Source organism: Anoplophora glabripennis, unplaced genomic scaffold (assembly GCF_000390285.2).
Source record: "Anoplophora glabripennis isolate ALB-LARVAE unplaced genomic scaffold, Agla_2.0 scaffold454, whole genome shotgun sequence".
NCBI lineage: Eukaryota > Metazoa > Arthropoda > Insecta > Coleoptera > Cerambycidae > Anoplophora > Anoplophora glabripennis.
The window spans coordinates 220763-235562 of NW_019416575.1; the positions used below are offsets into that span (position 1 = coordinate 220763).

The 14800-nt window shown below is 40.5% G+C and overlaps 1 long non-coding RNA gene across 1 annotated transcript in view; it reads left to right on the forward strand.

Moving 5' to 3' along the window:
* Window positions 1–397: 397 nt before the first annotated feature.
* The window catches only part of LOC111691732, a 25664-nt gene continuing 11261 nt past the window's right edge, over window positions 398–14800 (forward strand). The window contains exons 1-2 of the long non-coding RNA XR_002763036.1: window positions 398–491; window positions 1360–1459. This is a non-coding gene — a long non-coding RNA (uncharacterized LOC111691732). The remainder of the gene's footprint in view (window positions 492–1359; window positions 1460–14800) is intronic.

Below are 14800 nucleotides of genomic sequence, written 5' to 3' on the forward strand. Positions count from 1 at the left end.
CTCGACGATAATAATAATAATAGCACGGAGCAGTGGTACATTATTGTTCAGTAGGCCGCATGTGCATTCAGGAACGACTTAGTTGTTAAGCCCTAACCACCAGAAATTTCAAACTATATTATCTTAAAGGTTTTAGAAAATATAATACAAAAGCTGTTTTTCACGAGTTAAAAATGAGGTTATTTTAGCACTTATTTTTGGGATAACTTGTATATCAAAATGTTTTTAAATTAGCTCTTATACCTCCTTGTAGAGATTTAATCAAACAACAATTATGATAAATGTGTTGTTCAGATATTACTTTATCTGGTTTGTGTATTTTTTTTTAAAGAGAGTTAAACTATTTATTACGAGAAATATAAAATTATTCCTTAGAAAAATTAAATACTGTTAATCTTGTAGCATTTAAATTCAACAGACTGTTGACTTTTTACGAATTATCTTTAAACAGTGCAATTTAATCCTTAAAACACCTATTTCTATTTAAAAAAGTAAGTAGTAGTAAGTAAGTTGTTTCCTACATTTACTTTTGCTTTAAATATTATTCAACGGTGTTATTAAATTAATGATTCTCTTGAAGTTCTTGTAATAATCAAATAAGAATCTTATTTATTCGAAGGATGCTACTTTATTTTTTGTTTAAATTAGTTGAAACTAGCTGAAATATTTCTGACTGGAATTTAAAAAATCCATTAGCGCACAGTATCTGGCTAATTTGAAAGGAAAAAGATAAATCCGATTTGCCGTAAAACAGATACAGATATCGATAAAATGTAAAAGGTATTTTTTGTTCTCATTAGCATGCTTTCTCAGAAAATAAATATAATCAAGTATTATTTTGCACAGGACCGTACTATTTTTTTTATATATAAAATAGTCGAATGAGTTTCCCATATCTCCGCCACTGGTTGCGCAAAAGCCTTGATATTACAATATTTTATGGAAACTCGAGCCAGTATAACGTACACTAAATCTAGTTCAAATACCTCTATTATTTCAAAAGGTATTTACAGAAAATTATTTTTTTTTTATCTATAAACACCTTGTATCTCGAAAACGGGTGAGATTTCGAAATAAGTTGATATGACCATTATATTGCGAATTTCGTAGTTTCAAGAAATTTGTGCGATCTCAAAGAATTGTATAGAAGACAACTTTAACGCTGAAAGAACAATTTAATGTTGCATATATTCATTATTCTCTAGAATCGCCTGATTTTTTTCTGATTCCAATTATACTTCTCTTATATACAGGGACTCCATGTAATTATTTCTATGAGATATTTTGAAAGAGAAAGTTAAAAATACTCTAAAAATTTATATGATCCAAGAGATAAAGTCTTGAACTTATATCCATCAGTTCCGAGTGAGCAGCCGACCTGTGCGGACGTATTTGTGCAGTGAAGTAGCGACGAGTGAACGTGAAGTGGAAGCCCCACACACCAGCCCGGTTAAAACGGGTAAAGTCCCTTTATATTTTCTTAAGTGAATTTTATTTTATTGTGCACCATTTATTTTCACCATTATTGTGACTAAGACAAACGACATAACTGACAGACAAAAAACACAAAACATCACGTACGCCCCCGTAAGGGGAACCCCTAACGCGATAAATACATGCACACAAACACACACACACCCAAACACACACACACCAAGACTAACATGACGGACTCTGACCACGACATGGACGACGACGCGACCAGTGAGAGGTCCTCTTCAAGGGCCTCCACCACCTCCTCAGACTCACCAAACACCACGACAAAAGCTGACTTATATGACAAATTGCAGCAACAAAAACACGAAAATAAGACACTGAGACGACAAATACGCAAATTGACAGAACAAAACGACAGACAAAGCCTACAAATACAGACATTGACAAAACAAATTGCCGACATGCAAATAACGCTAAAACAATCTGACGAAAACACACTACGACTACACGACAAATTAGATAAACTACTAAACAAACAAACACACGACAATACACAAAATGCACGCAATACACACACACCCACACCCACCCCCTCACGTACAGACAAGCGCAAAAAGGACTTGACAGAGTCCTCGAGCGAGGACGAAGCCCCCCAACACAAAAAACCAGACCAAAAAACACTAAACACTACACACACAAACACACGCCCACACACCCCCCAACCATCCACCAGTACCCAACAAAAAACACAGAAACAGACCACAAACACGAAACAAAACACAACAAATACACCAAAACAGACCACTAGCACACAACAAAAAATCCCCCCAGTAATCTTGCGTAAGCAAGAGCGCTGGACACAAATCAGTCAACTATTAAACACACAAAAAATCGACTACACTAAAGCCAAGCTCACGAAAGACGGGGTAGCCATCTACCCCGCAACACCCACAGACCACAGACAGCTCACAAGAACACTCGTGGACAGAGGCGAGGAGTACCACACCTTCACCCTCAGCGAAGAAAAAACGCTGAGGGTGGTGATACGTGGAATACCCGCGGGCGTTCCACTAAGTGAGGTCCAACTCAACCTCGCACGACAAGGGTTCCCCGGCGCAATAGTGCACCGCATGGCGAGCAGGCAAAATAAACAAGAAATGCCCCTGGTCCTAGTTCAGGCCCCACCGGACCAGGAGGACATCTTGAAGATAACCCGGTGCTGCTCGCTTGTAGTTCGAGTAGAGCTGCAGCGAAAGCAGCGGGTTGCCACACAGTGCCACCGCTGCCAGAGATTCGGCCACGGCCAGTCTCGCTGCACAGCGGAGCCAAAGTGCGTAAAATGCGGCGAAAGCCACAGCACACACGATTGCCAAAAAACCAAAGACACGCCTGCCAGGTGTGCAAATTGCGCCGGGCCACACCCCGCCAGCTATATGGGGTGCCCTCAGTACCCCAAAGCTAAAAACACAAAAACACAAAACACAGACACACACACGACACAAAACACTACACAAACACACAGACAGCCCCTCCTACCCACCCCAAACACAACCCCAGGACGCACATACGCTGACATGACCAGAAAAACACAAAACACACAAAAACAAAAACACAACACCTCACCACACGCACACACAGACACGACACCCTCCCAACCGGGCGCGGCGGCCCTGATTGACGCAACAAAGCGTCTTCAGGACTTCTGCGTCCAGCTGACGACCATGGTGTCGAATATGCAAAAATTATTCGACTTCTAATGGCTCGTCGGCCCTCCCAACCCTCCTCGCTGAGAATTTCGTCCTGGAACCTTGACGGGTTCCGGGCCAAAAAAACGGAACTCGTGGACATCTTGAACCGTCTAAACATAGACGTTATGGCTGTCCAGGAGACCTACCTCAGCGAGGCATCCCGTACCTCCATCCCTGACTATGACATATACAGACATGACAGAAACCGTAACGGGGGTGGTGTTGCACTCATAGTAAAGAAGTGCATCGACCACTATCCGCTGCAGCGGCTCCAAACTCAAAACACAGAGGCCGTGGCGATAGCGGTGAGATCGCTACGGCATGGAGACGTTGCGGTGGTGTCCTGTTACCACCCACCCAGACTACCACTACTTGACAATGACTTAGACAAAATCCTTTCCTGGCCCCAGACAATTGCCATCGGGGACTTCAACGCGAAGTCCCCCATATGGCACAGCGGGACGACGACCACAAGAGGTCGCGTCCTGCTGAATTACCAAGACAGACACGACGACTTGACTATACTCGGACCGACAGAACCGACACATTACGGACCCGTAGGACGCCCCGACGTTATCGACATTGCCCTCTTAAAATCTATACCGTTAAATGCCCAAATATCCACCCAATACGAAGGGTCTTCCGCCCACAATCCAATATTTCTGGATCTGGGGCGAAGACAGAGATATGAAGGCACCTTCACGAGGAGGTTCACTGACTGGGAGCGTTTCCGAACAGTAATGCAAGGAAACATGGCGCTCCCAGTCATCGAAACCACCCATGATCTGGAGGCGGCAATCCTCTCCCTTGAGACTGACATTAAAAACGCCCTGACTCAGACTACGACGGAGACTATTGTCCCCCGACTGACAAACCCCCGGGGCACCCTCCCCGATGACATAAAAAACTTAATACGTGACAGACGACGTGCGAAACGGCTTGCCACCCGCACCCGACTCCCCCGACACAGACATGACTTAAACGTACTTAACAGACGGGTGAAGGCGGCTCTGGATGAACTGGCCCAGGATAACTGGGCTAGGCACCTGGAGTCGCTGGATCCACAAGACAACAGCCTCTGGAAAACGCAGAGGGCCCTGCGACAGACCGCTCGCCGTAAAATTCCTCCAATCCACGGTAGTGTGGGGGTGGTTTACACGAACCAGGAAAAGGCCGAGGCTTTCGCCGATAGCCTGGAACTGCAGTGTAGACTGCCTCAGCTGCCCGACGAAGACGAGGAATTCGAGTTAGTGGCTGAGCGCGCGGCCCGACGCGTCGACAGAGAGCCAGACAATGACATAATCCCCCCCGCAACACCTGACGAACTAAGACTGACAATACGCAGACTTAAAAACAGAAAAGCCCCCGGACCCGACAATATACATAACACGACACTTAAACGACTACCACACAAGGGCCTCATGGCCCTACTAAACATAACAAACGCGACACTCAGACTAAGACACTTCCCTACCCGCTGGAAAACAGCAAACATAATCCTTATCCCAAAACCCAACAAAGATCACACCATCCCATCCAACTACCGGCCCATTAGCCTGCTCCCGGCTATGAGCAAAGTGGTAGAAAAAATCATCCTAACCCGCCTAAAAGCCCACTCCCAAGAACTGCGAGTTATTGCAGACGAGTAGTTCGCCTTCCGACCCAATCACTCCACTGAACTCCAAATCCTTCGCCTTACCGAGCACATCACGGCGGCCTTCAACAGGGGACAGTACAATGGTGCTGTCTTCCTGGACGTCGCAAAGGCCTTCGATACGGTTTGGCATGAAGGCCTACTGATGAAAATGCTCACCAACCAATATCCCATATCCTTTACCAAACTCATAAAATCCTACCTACACCACCGAAAATTCCGCATCCAAATCCAAGATTCCCTTTCCACCACCCGTCCCATGGAGGCCGGTGTCCCCCAGGGCACCGTCCTGTCCCCACACCTATACACCATTTACAACTCCGACATCCCACATCCCCCCAACACCAACATATACTTATACGCCGACGACCTGACNAATTATCCCCTGAATTTTTTGCTCGTCATTTCCGGACACCCTGTATACAATACATACATACCTTGCTGGAAGGATCTAAATTCTTCATCATTAATATGCCAGACTTTGGCATGAGCTTTAAGAATATTATGGTATTCCAGATCCACAGTACAGATCCACCTGTGCCATACCTGGCTAAACAATACTGCTTGGGCTCGTTAAAAGTCAACTAATACGTCACCGAATAGTTCGAAGCATAGCCTTGCATAGTCCGCGTAAGCATCTATTATGAAGTCACTAGGCTAACCGCCGATATCTTGTAACGGCTGAGGTAGATCCCAGTGATATAGAGTTCTTAGGGGTTCGATATTGTTGTCTTTTAGTTCTTTAATTAAGTTTTTGTAATAAGCAACGCCAGGAAGATTAACTTTGTTTGTGAACCCTAGAAACAGTAGTTTCGTTACTAATTTGTAACGGTTTCAATTATGATTAACTGGGAGAACTAAATAAATAATGAGATATTGTGTGCCTTGTGAATATGTTGTGTTATAATTTTAATGATTAATTTAGTCTTTCAGTAATTTTAAATCAATTCCTTCAAAGAAAAAGAAAAAAAACTCTGTTTCTTTTGGCCGCCACTTATCTATCCATTTTATTGCTTAAAAATTACAAATCAAACCCAGATGTTTTACCGCGGGTTTTATAGTTATTTCTTGCCGGCAGTGTGGCTAAATAGAATTTATCGATTCCGCAAAACAAAGACAGCTTATATAGGCGTACCTATTAAATGATAATTTTGAATAGTAAATACCGAATCGTAAACTAATGCTCAAATCCAAAACAATGGAGCCGAGTTTGGGAAAATTGTTTTCGTCATTATTAAACTCGTTTCTTTCCTTGAATGCATTTAAATCGTTGCTAGGCCCCATTTTCCTACCTCAATGGGACGATAATGTTCTGATGAGTTAGTTCGCATAGGTTTCTTTCCTGCTGGAATTAGGGATATTTTGACGATTTGTGTGAGTACTACTGCTTGTTTCCGCGGAAGGTCAAGAACGAGGGAGGGGTTGGACAAAAAAGAAAGAAAAGGGAAAAAGTCGTGTTAACAGCTAGAGGTGTATCTCGTGAATTTTATTTTCGGTGGAAAACACTGTTTTATATAGCAGTAATACATACCCTGTGGGGGATTTAGTGTTTCCATTGTGTGTTCTTTTCTGTTTTGGCTTTTGGATATTGTGGAAAAGTCCAGCTTCGTTGGATTAGATAATTGCCACGAGGACATACACCACGCTTCAAAGGAAAACCCTCTTAGTAAGAGGTTTGTACCTATCTGAAATACCTTTCTTTGTTTCATTTAAAAGATAGTAGCTAATGCATGTGGTGTACTTATAGGGTTTTTTTTCTTCCCACTCGACTTTTGACTTGCTCTTCCTCTCTCTCTCTTGGAGCATTCTGGAAACTTTCCATCAGAGGTCTGTGGAGCTCTTGGGTTGTCAGCAGTAGACTTTCCACAGCCTAGATTTGTTTCCTTGCTGGGAGGCTGCCTCGTGCCTCCGTGTTCCGTTAGTGCAGGGTACAGGAAAATTGGGTGCGACTCCGCGGATGCCTGCTGATACCACAACTCATCCAGATTGCAGCGTGGATTGCAGCTAAGTTATATGTTACCGTGCAGTCCAAAACATATACTATGATATACATACTCCTTACCACTCGATGCAACAACATTAAGACAACTCGATCATTCACTTTATAAGTTTTAATCTGTTTTACCCGCCAGTGCCTATTTGTGCTCTATATAGTCATATTAATTGGTTATTTATGTAGTTATATTTGTAATATTATTATAAAATCCTCACAATAGTGATTAATACCCATTATAGATCTATAAAAGGGGGTAGTTGTGTTGTTTTTTTTGTTTATTATATTCTTCCATTATTCTTTTTTTTAGATTATATCTACTGTTAAATAATTTTCGTGGTTTTATTACTTATTGTAGGGATAATCTCACAAGACCTACCTAAAATCACGTGGCGCCCTAAAGGAATATCCGGTAATTATTGTGAGAGTAATACTTTTGATCACTAGGTCTTGTGTGTGTGTTTTTTTTAACTCTGTATAATAAAGCAGCCTTTGGGAGACTGAGCTAGCCTTCCTGCCACCACTCTTTTTATATAGCAATACGACCCTGAGAGACGTGGCAGTGAACTGGCGCCCAACGGCAAATATTGTTTAAGATTGGTCTGCTAATTGCATTGAGTGGTAAATTAGTTTTTTTAATAAGTACGGAACATTTTGTACACGTATTCAAATTGATCCGCGTATATATATTTTTACATTTACACATTTCACATTCAAACATTACAATAAATTCAATTTGATAAAATACGTGTATAGTACATCAGTGTACTTATTCTATTATTCTGCAATTCGGGGTTGATTAATGGTCTACAAATTTAATTATAGTGTTTAGTCTTGCCTTGCAAAATTATTTAATGTTTTCTTAAGTATACCATACTTAATTAGATCACTTAATTCAGATTACTCTACAGGGTGATGTTAATTTAATTTGAAAATAATTTCACATAGTGCTTGAGGCATTTTGCATATTTAATTAATATTTTTTTCTTTATATCGACATTGATGTTTTTTGTTTGTTTGTTCGGATGATCGGATTAATTAAGTTAGTTTTAGCAAATTAAGAAAATTTCTTAGTGGTGTAATATATTGATTCTTTTGTGGTTATTGCTTTTCTGCTACGGTATTTTTCCTGCTTGTAAGAAGAGGGGGGAAACTGAATTTTTTTTTGTGGTTTCTGTATGTATTAGGCATAACTTGTGACGGCTTTAACTTTATCTGTTTTGTTAACTTGAAAATGGAAATTAATCGATTACGTAGCGACGAATTAACTTGGGAATTAACGGTACGGGGTTGCGAGGTTGGTTCGACAGTGGAGCAAAAACGGGCTCAATTAAGAGAAGCGTTACATAATCATATTGTTGATAACCCAAGTGTTCAATTGGACTCTGCTTCTGAACTTAGTATCTGTAGTGCAAAACTTGATGAATTAGTGGGACAAATTCAAGAGTTTGACAAAAATAATAGATCAAATGAATTCAGTCGTATGAATAGTCGTTTGATACATATTCAAGGTCGTCTTAATCGGGTAAAAACTCCTTCCAGCGACTTAGAGCAGAAGAAGAAGAATCTTTTATTTTTATGCTCGGGTGTCTCAGAAGCTTTACGGGATGCTAATCATATTGCTATTCTTTCTCAATCGAATCGTGCGGAAAGTACATGTAGTCCCATTAATTCTAATCGGGATCAATTGGGTAATTCTCTATTAGACTCCCCGAATGTATCAATTTTGCAAGAAGTACCTGTTTTATCTCCTAGGGGTAGTATTAGCAATCTAGATCCGCCAGTAGGGATGTTGATTGATTTTGGAATTAATCAACCGGCTAATAGTTCTACGAATGTGAATAATGTTGAGGATAATCAATTAGATTCGGTTATCATTGCCAATAGTCAATCTGCTAATGCCCGTGCTTGTATGGAATTGGCTCATAGATTAAATCAGTTATCGGTGCAACCAATTATTAATCAACCATCAGATTCTCAGTCCCAGTGTGGTTCTGCTCGGGTGCCTCGTCGGGATTCGTCCGAATCGGTACGACGTGTATCCTTTGCATCGGATACTGCGAGTAGTAATAAACCTATCATTGAAAGTATGTTGTCTAGTGCCGGAAGTGTTGGTTCACAGAGTTGTGTTGGTGTACTGAATAATAATGAAAATCCACGGAGGGTTTGTGAAAATTCTTTGAATAGACGTGACGGTAATATTTGTTCGTGTGGTAGAGGTTTCAATAGTTTATGTTACGATCACAAAGCAACTATACCGATTTATAAATGGAATGTTATGTATGACGGTAGTGGAAGTGTCACTTCCTTCCTCGAAGAAGTGGAACACTTAGCGGAAGCTAGGAATGTATCGAGAGACCAATTATTCCATGGTGTATACGAAATTCTAAGAGGTGATGCTCGAGATTGGTATTTACCCAGAAAATCTACTTTTATGAATTGGGAAAATTTTAAAGAGCGCTTGAAGGAAGCATTTCTTCCATTAAATTACGAGGAAAATCTGTTGGAAGATATTAAGAGACGCACGCAAGGGGTTGATGAGAAGCTAATATTATACGTGACTCGGATGCAGAATCTATTTAAGAAGTTATCTGTGAAGCGCCCGGTAGAACAGGAGCAAGTACATATTATAAGAAAAAATTTATTACCGAACTTTCAAACAGCCCTTACATTTCAGGAAACAAAGACTATTGAAGAATTATTGGATAAAGGAAAAGAGGTGGAACAGGTTCAATGGCAGGTGCAACAATACTCTTCGCCACCTATGCATTCTCGTTTGGTGCAAGAGCCGCACCTATCCTATCGTCAGCAAGGTAGAAGGGGACATATATCTATTCAAGCAATCGAGCCACAGAATATGGAGTCAACGAATCAGGAGCCACTTACAGAAAATACACAAGTATCACCTTCAACAGATCAATCTGTTCAACCAACACGCAATAAACCATTGACATGTTGGAATTGTAATCAACATGGCCACCTCAGAAGACACTGCTGTCAACCATTGAAATTAACTTGTTACAGATGTGGGTTGGTTGGCTACACTACACGGACTTGTCCAACTTGTTCAAAAAACGAGAATCGGGGGAATTAATTGGTCGAGTAAGGACCCCTTTTAACGAAAATTCGACCACACAATCGGGGAATTCGGACGTCGTGAGAAAACTGGCACTGATAAATTATATAATTTCTCATGCTGAAGGTGACCAGAGACCTTATTTGGAGATAAGTGTCTTAGGACGCTCAATGCTTGGTTTATTGGATTCGGGAAGTACTGTCACAGTTGTTGGGAAAGAGGGATATGAGATTTTGAAGCAATTGGGGCTTCAATTGGATAACCGTCATCAGCCCAAATGTATTGTGGCAAATGGTCAGGTATGTTCTAGTGCTGGAATTATGAGAACGCCCGTATGTCTCATGGACAAAGTTTGTGTGCTTAACATTGTGGTATTGCCTAGTCTCCCTAATAAACTTATATTAGGAACTGATTTTTGGATTGCAATGGATATCCTTCCTAATTTGAAACGTAATGTTTGGCATTTTGGAGAAGACCGTGTAGTAGAAATATGTGGTATTGCAGATGAAAGCAGTCTAAGTGAAGTTCAGAAAACGGAATTAAATGCTTTATTGCAGGAGAAGTTCAAGAAAATGGGTACTAAATTGGGATTTACAACGATCGCAAATCATGAGATTGTTCTTGAAGAAAATGTTAGGCCTTTGAAGCAGAGATTACCCTGTATCGCCTTTTAAACAATCAATTCTAGATGAAGAGATAAAGAAGATGTTGGAGCTGGATATAATAGAACCGTCGAAAAGCCCATGGTCGTCTCCAGTATTATTAGTTCCGAAGGCGGACAAGACTTACAGATTTTGTGTAGATTATCGCGCGCTGAATAGTGTCACGAAAAAGGATGCTTATCCTATCCCATACGTTTCTTCGGTTCTTGACAAATTGCGTGGGGCGCGTTACTTGAGTTCTATGGATATCAAATCCGCCTACTGGCAGGTGCCGGTCAAATCAGAGTGTCGGGAATTTACTGCTTTTACTGTTCCCTCTAGAGGATTATATCAATTTAAGAGAATGCCCTTCGGACTAGCTAATGCACCCGCAACCTGGCAACGATTGATTGATAGAGTACTAGGAGAAGATTTGGAACCCTATGTTTTAGTTTATCTGGATGACATTATTATTATATCCCCTAATTTTGAAACTCATCTCGAGATACTGAGTAGTGTTCGATAGACTTATCGCCGCAGGTCTTACTTTAGGACCTGACAAGTGTAAATTTTGTAGACCTTCACTTCGATATTTGGGCTACGTGGTAGATGCAAATGGACTGCATGTGGATGTCGAAAAGGTCGACGCTGTAATAAAAATTCAGCCCCCTAAGAATTCAACGGAGATCCGAAGATTTCTGGGCATGACTGGATGGTATCGGAAGTTCGTACCTAATTTTTCTACGCTCATAGCCCCATTAACTAGGCTCACCCAGAAGAACGTGCCATATGTATGGACGGAGGAGTGTGAGAAATCGTTTAATTCTATAAAAAACTCTCTTATAACAGCCCCTATACTCACCTGTCCGGATTTCACAAAGCCATTCGTCCTACAGACAGACGCTTCGGCTTATGGTTTGGGAGCAGTATTGAGCCAGCAATTTGAGGAAGGCGAAAAAGTGATTTGCTTTTTATCCAGATCGTTAACCAAACAAGAACGAAACTATTCCACAACCGAACGGGAATGTTTAAGTGTAATTTGGGCTGTGGAAAAGTTGCGTCACTATTTGGAGGGAACCCACTTCACTATTATTACAGATCACGCTTCACTAATATGGCTAAATCGACTGAAGAATCCTACTGGAAGACTAGCAAGATGGGCACTGCGACTTCAGCCCTTTGATTACACCATAATCCATCGCAAGGGGAAAGACAATGTTGTTCCTGACTTCCTCTCAAGAAATGTAGAAATTTCAGTAGATTGTATTAATGTTTCCCAAAATATCATGGAAGATTTTCGCAACACTTCTGATGTATGGTACAGGAAAATGATTACTAATATCAGTAACAGACCTGATAAATTTCCCCAATGGAGAATAGATGGTGACATCATATATAAATATGTTAAATGTACTATACCAGAGTTGTCAATGGAATCGGATTACTGGAAAATTGTGGTTCCCAAGGATAAGAGACGGGAAATAATTGGTCAGCACCATGACGATGTTAGAGCTGGACACGTGGGTATCTATAAAACTTACTGGAAATTATATAACAGATTTACTTGGCTGAAAATGCGAGCTGATGTGGCTAAATATATCAAAGCTTGCAAGATATGTGCTCAACACAAGCCTGAACAAAAACCTGCAGCTGGGCTCATGGGGAGTAGGCCTCCTGTCGACCGACCCTGGCAAATGATAAGTCTGGACTTCATGGGTCCCTATCCTCGAAGCAGTAATGGTTATTGTTATTTACTCTCGATATGCGATTATTTCAGTAAGTATGTAGTTCTCTGTCCTTTGCGAACAGCAACTTCGAAAGCTTTAACTCGTTTTGTAGAAGAACAGGTATTTTGCGTGTACGGTGTACCTCAATTCCTAATTTGCGATAATGGAAAACAAATGCGTAGTAAAGAGTTCCAGAACCTGTGTAACAAATACCACACTAAATTATCTTATACTGCTCATTATAATGCAAGAGCCGACCCCGTAGAAAGGTATAACAAGATAATAAAAACGATGATTTCCTGCTATCTTAAAGACAACCACAAGAGATGGGATGAAAACATTGCAGCAATTGGTTGTGCTATCCGTACTTCAAAGAGTGAAACAACAGGTTTTACTCCATATTTTCTGAACTTCGGTCGAGAATATGTCGGGGATGGAAATGAATATCAATTTCTATTAGAAGGTCAGAGCATCGGTAAAGATACTGAAGGGGAAATGACAAGAAGAAAAGTGGGTTACCAGAAGATGTTCGAAAAGGTGAAGAACCGGATTCTCTCTGCTCAAGACAGGAATAGGAAGGTTTACAACTTACGTAGAAGACCGGTACATTTTAAAGTGGGAGATCAAGTGTGGCGGAAAAATAAAATCTTATCTGATGCATCTAAGAATATTAATGCCAAATTAAGTCCAAAATTTATAGGTCCTTTTACCGTGAACCGGAAAATTGGGAATTGGACGTATGAACTTATAGATGGTTCTGGGAAATCCACTGGAATTTGGCATGTACAGGAACTTAAGCCTATTGTCGATCCTACCGATGAATAACGGGAATCCATCGCCGTTTTCCTTATCGGTGAACATTTGAGTTCACCTCTGTTGAAGCAGAGGGGGAGTGTAACGGTTTCAATTATGATTGACTGGGAGAACTAAATAAATAATGAGATATTGTGTGCCTTGTGAATATGTTGTGTTATAATTTTAATGATTAATTTAGTCTTTCAGTAATTTTAAATCAATTCCTTCAAAGAAAAAGAAAAAAAACTCCGTTTCTTTTGGCCGCCACTTATCTATCCATTTTATTGCTTAAAATTTACAAATCAAACCCAGATGTTTTACCGCGGGTTTTATAGTTATTTCTTGCCGGCAGTGTGGCTAAATAGAATTTATCGATTCCGCAAAACAAAGACAGCTTATATAGGCGTACCTATTAAATGATAATTTTGAATATTAAATACCGAATCGTAAACTAATGCTCAAATCCAAAACAATGGAGCCGAGTTTGGGAAAATTGTTTTCATCATTATTAAACTCGTTTCTTTCCTTGAATGCATTTAAATCGTTGCTAGGCCCCATTTTCCTACCTCAATGGGACGGTAATGTTCTGATGAGTTAGTTCGCATAGGTTTCTTTCCTGCTGGAATTAGGGATATTTTGACGATTTGTGTGAGTACTACTGCTTGTTTCCGCGGAAGGTCAAGAACGAGGGAGGGGTTGGACAAAAAAGAAAGAAAAGGGAAAAAGTCGTGTTAACAGCTAGAGGTGTATCTCGTGAATTTTATTTTCGGTGGAAAACACTGTTTTATATAGCAGTAATACATACCCTGTGGGGGATTTAGTGTTTCCATTGTGTGTTCTTTTCTGTTTTGGCTTTTGGATATTGTGGAAAAGTCCAGCTTCGTTGGATTAGATAATTGCCACGAGGACATACACCACGCTTCAAAGGAAAACCCTCTTAGTAAGAGGTTTGTACCTATCTGAAATACCTTTCTTTGTTTCATTTAAAAGATAGTAGCTAATGCATGTGGTGTACTTATAGGGTTTTTTTTCTTCCCACTCGACTTTTGACTTGCTCTTCCTCTCTCTCTCTCTTGGAGCATTCTGGAAACTTTCCATCAGAGGTCTGTGGAGCTCTTGGGTTGTCAGCAGTAGACTTTCCACAGCCTAGATTTGTTTCCTTGCTGGGAGGCTGCCTCGTGCCTCCGTGTTCCGTTAGTGCAGGGTACAGGAAAATTGGGTGCGACTCCGCGGATGCCTGCTGATACCACAACTCATCCAGATTGCAGCGTGGATTGCAGCTAAGTTATATGTTACCGTGCAGTCCAAAACATATACTATGATATACATACTCCTTACCACTCGATGCAACAACATTAAGACAACTCGATCATTCACTTTATAAGTTTTAATCTGTTTTACCCGCCAGTGCCTATTTGTGCTCTATATAGTCATATTAATTGGTTATTTATGTAGTTATATTTGTAATATTATTTTAAAATCCTCACAATAGTGATTAATACCCATTATAGATCTATAAAAGGGGGTAGTTGTGTTGTTTTTTTTGTTTATTATATTCTTCCATTATTCTTTTTTTTAGATTATATCTACTGTTAAATAATTTTCGTGGTTTTATTACTTATTGTAGGGATAATCTCACAAGACCTACCTAAAATCACGTGGCGCCCTAAAGGAATATCCGGTAATTATTGTGAGAGTAATACTTTTGATCACTAGGTCTTGTGTGTGT